Source organism: Leucoraja erinacea, chromosome 1, assembly GCF_028641065.1.
Source record: "Leucoraja erinacea ecotype New England chromosome 1, Leri_hhj_1, whole genome shotgun sequence".
Classification (NCBI taxonomy): domain Eukaryota; kingdom Metazoa; phylum Chordata; class Chondrichthyes; order Rajiformes; family Rajidae; genus Leucoraja; species Leucoraja erinaceus.
The window spans coordinates 46,097,208-46,105,802 of NC_073377.1; the positions used below are offsets into that span (position 1 = coordinate 46,097,208).

At 44.1% G+C, this 8,595-nt stretch overlaps 1 pseudogene; it reads left to right on the forward strand.

Moving 5' to 3' along the window:
- The first annotated feature begins 8,010 nt into the window (after positions 1–8,010).
- On the forward strand, positions 8,011–8,119 carry LOC129705119 (U2 spliceosomal RNA; annotated as a pseudogene).
- Positions 8,120–8,595: the final 476 nt, after the last annotated feature.

An 8,595-nucleotide genomic window follows, 5' to 3' on the forward strand; every position in this document is an offset into this window, starting at 1 on the left:
CCCCACTCGTAACAAGGGCAGAGTCCCCCTAGTCCTCACCTTTCACCCCACTAGCCGTCACATACAACAAATAGTCCTCCGTCATTTTCACCACCTCAAATGTGACTCCAGCACTCGCCACATCTTCCCATCTCCCCCCTGTCTGCTTTCCGCAAAGACCACTCCCTCTGTAACTCCCTGGTCAATTCTTCCCTTCCCTCCCGCACCACCCCCTCCTCAGGCACTTTCCCTTGCAACCGAAAGAGATGCTACACTTGTCACTTTACCTCCCCTCTCGACTCCATTCAAGGACCCAAGCAGTCGTTCCAGGTGCGACAGAGGTTCACCTGCATCTCCTCCAACCTCATCTATTGCATCCGGTGCTCTAGATGTCAGCTGATCTACGTCGGTGAGACCAAGTGTAGGCCTGGCGATCGTTTCGCCGAACACCACCGCATTAACTAACCTGATCTCCCGGTGGCTCAGCACTTCAACTCCCCCTCCCATTCCGAATCCGACCTCTCTGTCCTTGGCCTCCTCCATGGCCAGATTGAGCACCACCAGAAATTGGAGGAGCAGCACCTCATATTCCGCTTGGGCAGCCTGCACCCTAGTGGCATAAACATTGAATTCACCAATTTCCGGTAGCCCTTGCTGTCTCCTCCCCTTCTCAGCTCTCCCTCAGCCCTCGGGCTCCTCCTCTTCCTTTTTCCTTTCTTCTCCCCCCCCCCCCCCCCCCCCCCCCCCCCTACAACAATCTGAAGAAAGGTTTTGGCCCGAAACTTTGCCTATTTCCTTCGTTCCATAGATGCTGCTGCACCCGCTGAATTTCTCTAGCACTTTTGTCTACCTTCGATTTTCCAGCATCTGCAGTTTCTTAAACATATGCATGGGATCATTTGTATTCATTAACTGAGAATATAGCAGAGGGTGGTGATATTAGGAAAGTGGAAATAGGTCAACCAATCGATGAAGTGCATGGGATGGTGGGGTGGAGGGCTGGGGGGGAGGAGGAATGTCAGATGTTTTGTAGAGAAACTAATCTGCAATGAAAACAAAGGTACAAGATTCCTGGCAAGACTCCAGGGCAATGGTTTCAGTTCATCATATCACAGAATCATTGCAAAGTTACAGTATGGATGAAAGCTCTTTGGCTCAGCGAGTCTGTTTCAAATCTATGCAAGAGCAACCTAATTAGTTGCATCTCTTATCCTCTCCCCATAGCTCTCCACATTGTTTATTTTCAGTTCCTTATCTACTGTACTTTTAATGTCATGATTGCAGTTGGCTCCATCATTGAACCTAGCAATGCATGGCAGATTCTAAACAATTTCAGCACAGTTATTTTTTCCCCCTGTCACATTTAGTTCCTTAGCTATTCACCTTTATTCTAAATCTTCTTGATAGTTCTACCAACTGCAACGGTTTATCTATGGATCAGGCAGCATTTCTGGAGAACATACATAGGTGATGTTTTGGGTCAGAATCCTTCTTCAGACTCATTGTGGTTGGGGGAGGTGGGCATGAGGAAAAAAGCTGGAAGAGTGAATGGGCAGGAAAACGTCTGCTGAGTGATGTGGATACTGATGAGGGGACGTTTGATAGGCAGACGGTTGAGCTGAGATCAGAGATGAAAGTATGTGCGAGATAAGGATAGAAAGGTAAGCATTGTGATGCCAGAAAAAGGTCTGTAGCTGGAAGGGGAGGGAAAAGGAAACAATTAGTGTGGGTCCAGGTGAGGCACAGGGAAGAGGGGGGGAGTGAGTCAAGTCAAGTCAAGTCAAGTTTATTTGTCACATACACATACGAGATGTGCAGTGAAATTAAAGTGGCAATGCTCGCGGACTTTTGTGCAAAAGACAAACAACAAAACAACCAAACAAATTATAAACACAATCATAACACACATATTCTTTTACATAATAAATAATGGAAGGAAAAACGTTCAGTTGAGTTAGTCCCTGGTGACTATGGGGGGAACAAGGTGATGGGATTTTTTTTCTGGGCTGGCAGGGTTGTAAGTTACCCAAGCAGAATATAAGGTACAGATCCTTCAGTTTGCGTATGGCCTCTCTGTGGGGATGGAGGAGGTTTAGGACAGAAAAGTCAGTATGGGAATGGGAAGGGCAGTTAGCATTTGAGTGTGCCAGCAGGCTTTGGCAGACAGAGAACAAGTGTTTGTCGAAACGATGACCAAGAATATACTTGGTCTTGCTCATGTAAAGGAGGCCACATTGGAAACACCAAATGCCGTAGATGTAATTCATTTTCAGGTGCAATTGTACCTCGGTAATGCCTGAAAGGACTAATGGGGTCCCTGGATGGAGGTGAGGGAAGAGATATAGGGACAGATGTTGCATCTCCAACAGTTGCAGAGAAAGTACCTGGGGAGAGTGTTGTTAGGGTGGGAAGGGATGTGTGCAGCAAGGAGCCGTGGAGGGTGCAGTCTTTGCGGAAGGTGGAAAGGGTTGTGGGGATGGGAAGATGTAACAGGTGGTGGAATCATGTTGAAAGTGGCAGAAATGCAAAACCTGTCCCTATATACCTCCTCCCTCACATCCATCCAGGAACTCCATTAGTCCTTCTAGGTGAGACAGAACATGTGCACCTTCTAACCTCAATTACTGCATTTGGAGGCTTCATTCACATCAACAAGACCAAGAGGGTTGATTTGGCAACCATTTTGCTGAATATTTGTGCTTGTTCTGCCAAGGCCAGCTGGATCTCCCAGTTGTTAACCATTTCAACTACGCATCCCATTCCTATACTGACCTTTCTGTCCCGGACCTCCTCTATTGCCAGAGTGAGGTCACACTCAAACTGGAAGAACCACACCGCATATTCCGCTTGCGTAGCTTACAACCTTACTGTATGAACAGCGAATTCAAAAATATTTGGTAACTAATATGACCCTCTTCTCTTCCAGTTTCTCTCCCCTCCAGCGCAAGCAGTCTGCAAATGGGTCCTGACCCGAAACGTCTCTTATCCATGTTGCCATCTATATTCTGTCTCATTCTTTTATGAGTTTATGTACCTTTCACAGCTTCCACTCAATATTCTTATTTTTCCAAAGTGAAGGACTAAAGTGTGGCATCTCTGGGAATTATACTCATAAACTTTCCTGTCCTTCTTAAGCCGTCTAATCTTTCCTTGTGTCATTCCTACCCTGGCCATGGTACAAAGATTCCACATGACTTCCTTCTCTGCTATGCAGTTATTTATTTAGCCCTGGATCTTGCATTAGAATCATACCCTTAGTTTATATTGCTTTTCCTTTTTCAACTCACCTAAATGTAATACCACATTTTACTGAATTAAGCTGCCACATGACTGTCCATTCCACCAACTATTCAATATTCTCATGAAGCCTATTACTATCCGTCTTATACTGAATAGCATTTCATACTGATTATTCTAACCAGCAGTCTAAAATACAGATGAGGATGAAGTGCAGATTGTGTGTTCTTTTTTTTATTGTACCACTGCTGGCAAGTTAATTTCACTGCACTTTACTGTGCACGTGATGAATAAATCTGACTTCTAAATCAGTGGAAGCTTAATTGATGTATTGTAATTAATTTCAAGACCTGCAACTAAAAATAACAACATTTTCCAAATTCATTCTTTCTAAATATATTGAATTTATCATATTCTTTATTTTAAATTATAGTTTTCCTTCATTATTTTCTGCTGAGGTTTCTAAATTCTTCCCCAGGTAGAGCACAATGCCTGAAATCTAGGTGACTCATAATGTCTAACAGGCCACTTAAACAGGAGATCAATGAAATAGACTCAAAGTAATGCAAGAAAACTGGTCGACAAGAAGATAATATTCCAGGTGACCTTGGAGAGCCCAGGAAGAGCTGAACAACTATAGCTTTCATGTCCTTGTGTGAAATGATAAAAACAAAGTAATATTAACTTTTGGCTTACAAATCCTTGGGCTCCATTATTGTTACGTTCCAGCATCTCAGGAAGTTGAGTTTGCATGCTTTTTTGCTTAGGCATTGATATGGTATTTTCACTTACAGCAGACAGTAAATTGTCAATAGAAACATAGAAACATAGAAACATAGAAATTAGTTGCAGGAGTAGGCCATTCGGCCCTTCAAGCCTGCACCGCCATTCAATATGATCATGGCTGATCATCCAACTCAGTATCCCGTACTTGCCTTCTCTCCATACCCTCTGATCCCTTTAGCCACAAGGGCCACATCTAACTCCCTCTTAAACATAGCCAATGAACTGGCCTCAACTACCCTCTTTGGCAGAGAGTTCCAGAGATTCACCAGTCTCTGTGTGAAAAAAGTTTTTCTCATCTCGGTTTTAAAGGATTTCCCCCTTATCCTTAAGCTGTGACCACTTGTCCTGAGGGATTTAGACATGAAAACAGCTTTTTTTTCCACGAGCAGCAGCTCTACTCAACAACCAAAAGACTGTAGCCTCCTTGTGCTCTGTATTTTGTTTCTTTCTTCACATGTTTCAATTATAATGTTTTATTTTTATTTGTCTACTGTATATCGTGTTGTTACTTGTGAGTAAAGCACCAAGGCAAATTCCTTGTATGTATACATATTTGGCTAATAAGATGTATTCAATTCAATTCAATTCAATTCAAGACAAAGCTCAACATTAGAACAGTCTCAGTGCTTCAACTAATTTGCATACTTCTAGAAGACATGAGGTATAATCTTAAATAATCGAAATAATGTATAATCTTAAATGCCGAATCAGACCACTGTATAGCATAGAATATATTATTTGCTTTTTTTTTAACGTTATTTTTTAAGTGCAAAGTGAACAGAACAAAATTCCCATAATTTACAACCACTTGTGGAGCAAGATTTCCTCCAATGGGAATCAAAGATAGCTCCGATCAAAAATCTAGCAATCCCTATTGCAAGAACTTTCCTTTTCTGATGCATGTTTGAATCAGACATCAGTTCTCCTCAGCACTCATTACCTAAAGAAATTTGACAATAAAAATAAGCAGAAGGAAAGCAATGATCTGGATTTAGAGATACATTTTCAGGTGCTTCAATGCTGGACAAGTTTGTAAATAGCTGAAGTTAATGTCAGTTCAAATGATATCCCCTTGACCAAAGTGGAAAAGACTGCAAGATCTTGATCATGTGGGCAAGTGGGCCAAGAAATGTTAATGGAGTTTAATTCAGATAAATGCGATGTGTGGCATTTTGGGAAGTCAAACTAAAGCAGGAACTTCACAGTGAATGGCAGGGATTTAGGACAAGCACATAGTAACAATGTTACAAAATTTTGAGATTTAAAAAATCAAGTCTGCAATTTATCCCATCAGATAAAGCATAACAATAAGTTTAATTTGACACCTAATTCACTTCCATATCTCAAGTAATAAAAATGTTATGGCCATTTTCATACTCGGAAATTAGCATCTTGTTCCCTATTGATTTTCTATGGACATAACAAAAAAGCTGTGATCGAGGACAGTCAAAAGCCCATAACCTTCTTAAAAATTAAGAGAACTGAATGAAATTTTCAGTTATCATAGATTGAAGCATTCTGAAACAAATATAAAATAATCTTACTTGGATGACCTGAAATTAAAGCATATAATTAGTTAGTTACCCAATTGTAGCTAATTTCAAACTTCATTTACTAGATCTAAACATCTATCCATTTCTTAATAAATGATTAACATTTTTAAATAGCCCAAGTGTCCAAATTATATTCACAAATAATTCACAATAAAACATGATTTTTAAATCTCATTTACATCAATTTATAGGCCAAATGGAAGGAATTTAGTGTTCATTTGCTGTAAATTAAAGTCAATTTAAATCGGCTTTCTAGTGGGTTCCTGTGAACGCGCTGGTTTAGAACGTTCACATTGCGCTGGATTTGTGCCCTCAAGTGCCCAGAAAAATACTGCGGGATATAAAGAGCCCAAAATGAACTACTCGCTATAGAAAACTTTATATAACAGGGTTATATACAAGCCCCATTTAATGTAAAAATAAGGTACATACCTTTAATTGTTTGCTTTATAAAACCCTGGGGCTGCGAGAGGTTGCGGAGTGAGAGAGTGATTTTTAAACTACTATAAATATTATACAAGGCCATAAAAACTAATAATACCTTTTGCGACGGGGTCTTTCAGCGATTTTCCATTAATGATTTACTAGGCTGAACATTTTCGATTGGAACAGCCTAATAAAAATCGCGTTTTAAACCCGCCCCCTCTAAACAGCGCCAAAATCGCGCACACGGGGTAGGGCAGATGCTCAGCCACGATTCAGGTAGGTTTTGTAACATACCTACACATAGGTCCCTGAAAGTGGTGTCACTGGAAGATCGAATGGTTAAGAAGGCTTTTGCTGGCCTTCATAAGTCAGAGAATTGAGTATTAAAGTTGATACATTATGTTACAGTTATAGAAGATGATGATGATGCCACACTAGGGGTTCTTGTGTTTAGTTTTGGTTTCCCAGCTATAGGAAATATATAATTAAGCTGGAAAGAGTGCAGAGAAGATTAACAAGGCCAATGTCAGGACTGGAGGGCCTCTGCTGTAGGGAGCGATTGAGCAGGATTGGACTTTATCCCTTAGAGTCCAGGGTGCTTAAGGGTGATCATTTAGAGGTGTATAAAATCATGAAGGGAACAAATAGGGTGAATGCCTATTTCCCTGAATGTCTTTTCCCCAGGGCAGGGGAATCAAGAACTAAGGGCTAGATTTAACCTATTGGATGACCTTTTCACAGGAGGTGGTGGGTATATGGAGCAAACTGCCAGAGGCAGTAACAATATTTCTAAAGACATTTAGACAGTACATGTACATGATTAGAAAAGGTTTCAAGGGAATTGGACCAAATACGGGCAAATGGAACTAGCTTAGATGGGGCACCTTGGTCAGCAAGGGTAGGTTGGGTCAAAGGGCCAACCACTCGACTGAATGACTGTTAGCAACTTCAGATTTTACTTCGGAGTCACGTGAGTGACTTCGTGAAGAACCCCGCTTCCACGCATGCGTGTCATATCGCTACACGCATTGCAACGAGTCACACAGCGGGGAACGGCGTTCCCCAAGCGGGAGATTTGAAAGTCGGGAACAGCAGGTAAGCGACTCTGCGTTCCTTTTTTCTACTTACTTTTAGGTGGCTGCGGAAAGCCGGCGGGGAGAACCGTGGAGGGCGAGCAGCCGGCAGCAGCAACAGCACGAGTTTCCCTGGGGGGGGGGGGGGAAAAACCTGAGCCCGACTTTGCTCCCGCACCGGCAAAATTCACCTCTCGGCCGGGCGGGAAGCAAAGTAAAAAAGGTCCCTATGCCAGTCTCAAACGAGACTGGCTTGGGAGCAGTCGGTAGCAGCCAGCACAGAGGCTGCGGGACAGACAGCTCGGACCAGCGGTACCGGGGCTCGAAACGCTCAGCGAGTGCAGCGGCACTTATGGAGTCGGAACGGGACGTTCGGGCTGAAAACCTTCTTCATAAGGTAAGGGCCAGGGGATCCATAGGAACAGCCGGGGTTACCGGCTGCGGAACTGCCGCGAAGGACCAGGCCGTGAACACCGGGGTCGGTCCGAGCGGCTCGAACCCGACACAGGGAACGACGGTCACCGGCGGGAGAAGGAAAGTCGGGAACAGCAGGTAAGAGACCCTGCGTTTTCCTTCAACTTACCTTTCTAGGTGCAGACATGGACCAGGTCCATGTAAGGTGCAGAAGGACGGCGGGAGAACCGCGGAGGAGCGGCAGCGGCAGCGGCAGCAGCAGCAGCAGTGGCAGCCGGCAGCTGCAGGAGCACTAACAGCTGCAGGAGCACAGGCAGCAGCAGTGGCAGCTGGCACTTCGTGAGGAGCTGGCAACGGCAGGAGCAGCATGGGCACATCGGTTCCCGGAGAGGGAAAAACACCTGTGCCCAACTTCGCTCCAGCATGGTGAGAAAGTTCATTTCTCGGCAGCAAAGGACTTTGCAGTTGACTGGCTGCAATCTACTACAAGGGACCAGTATGTGAGTACCAGGGTCGGTCCCAGCGGGGTTTTAGTTACAATAATCGCTTCTCGGTTTTTTTGGCTAAGATCAAGTGTAGTATCTGTTCTTATCAGTTTAATATCTGATACACCCCTTATCTAGGGACTATATATATTATATAAAAACTATAGTAGCTGTTATCATCAGTTTTAATGTCTTATATGTCCCTTATCTAAGGACCATATAAGTAGGAGTGCCCAGAATTGAGGGCATTAGAGTGGGGTTGACCGGCTGCAACGACCATAAGGGACCAGTACCGTCAGTACGGGGGTGGGTCCCAGGGGTCTTAGATAAAGGAGCAGCCAGGAGTGCTGAGAGCGTTGAAGCCAGGTTAAAGGAATAGATGGAAGCAGCTGTGCCAGTTATCCTCCACACCGGCCATATCCACTTCACGGAAGGAAGGACAAAACTGGAGAAGGAGGACCATGGAACAGCGGGCAGCCAGCAGCAGCCAGCGGCACTTGGATCAACCGTAGTGGGATCAGCTGTGCCCGATGTCGGCCCCGCACCGGCCAGATCCATGTGACCGAGCGGTAGGCTAGACACAAATCAAACAAGGTAGTGGACTCAGAAGGGTCCGACTTTGCATAAAACCGCCGGCAACCA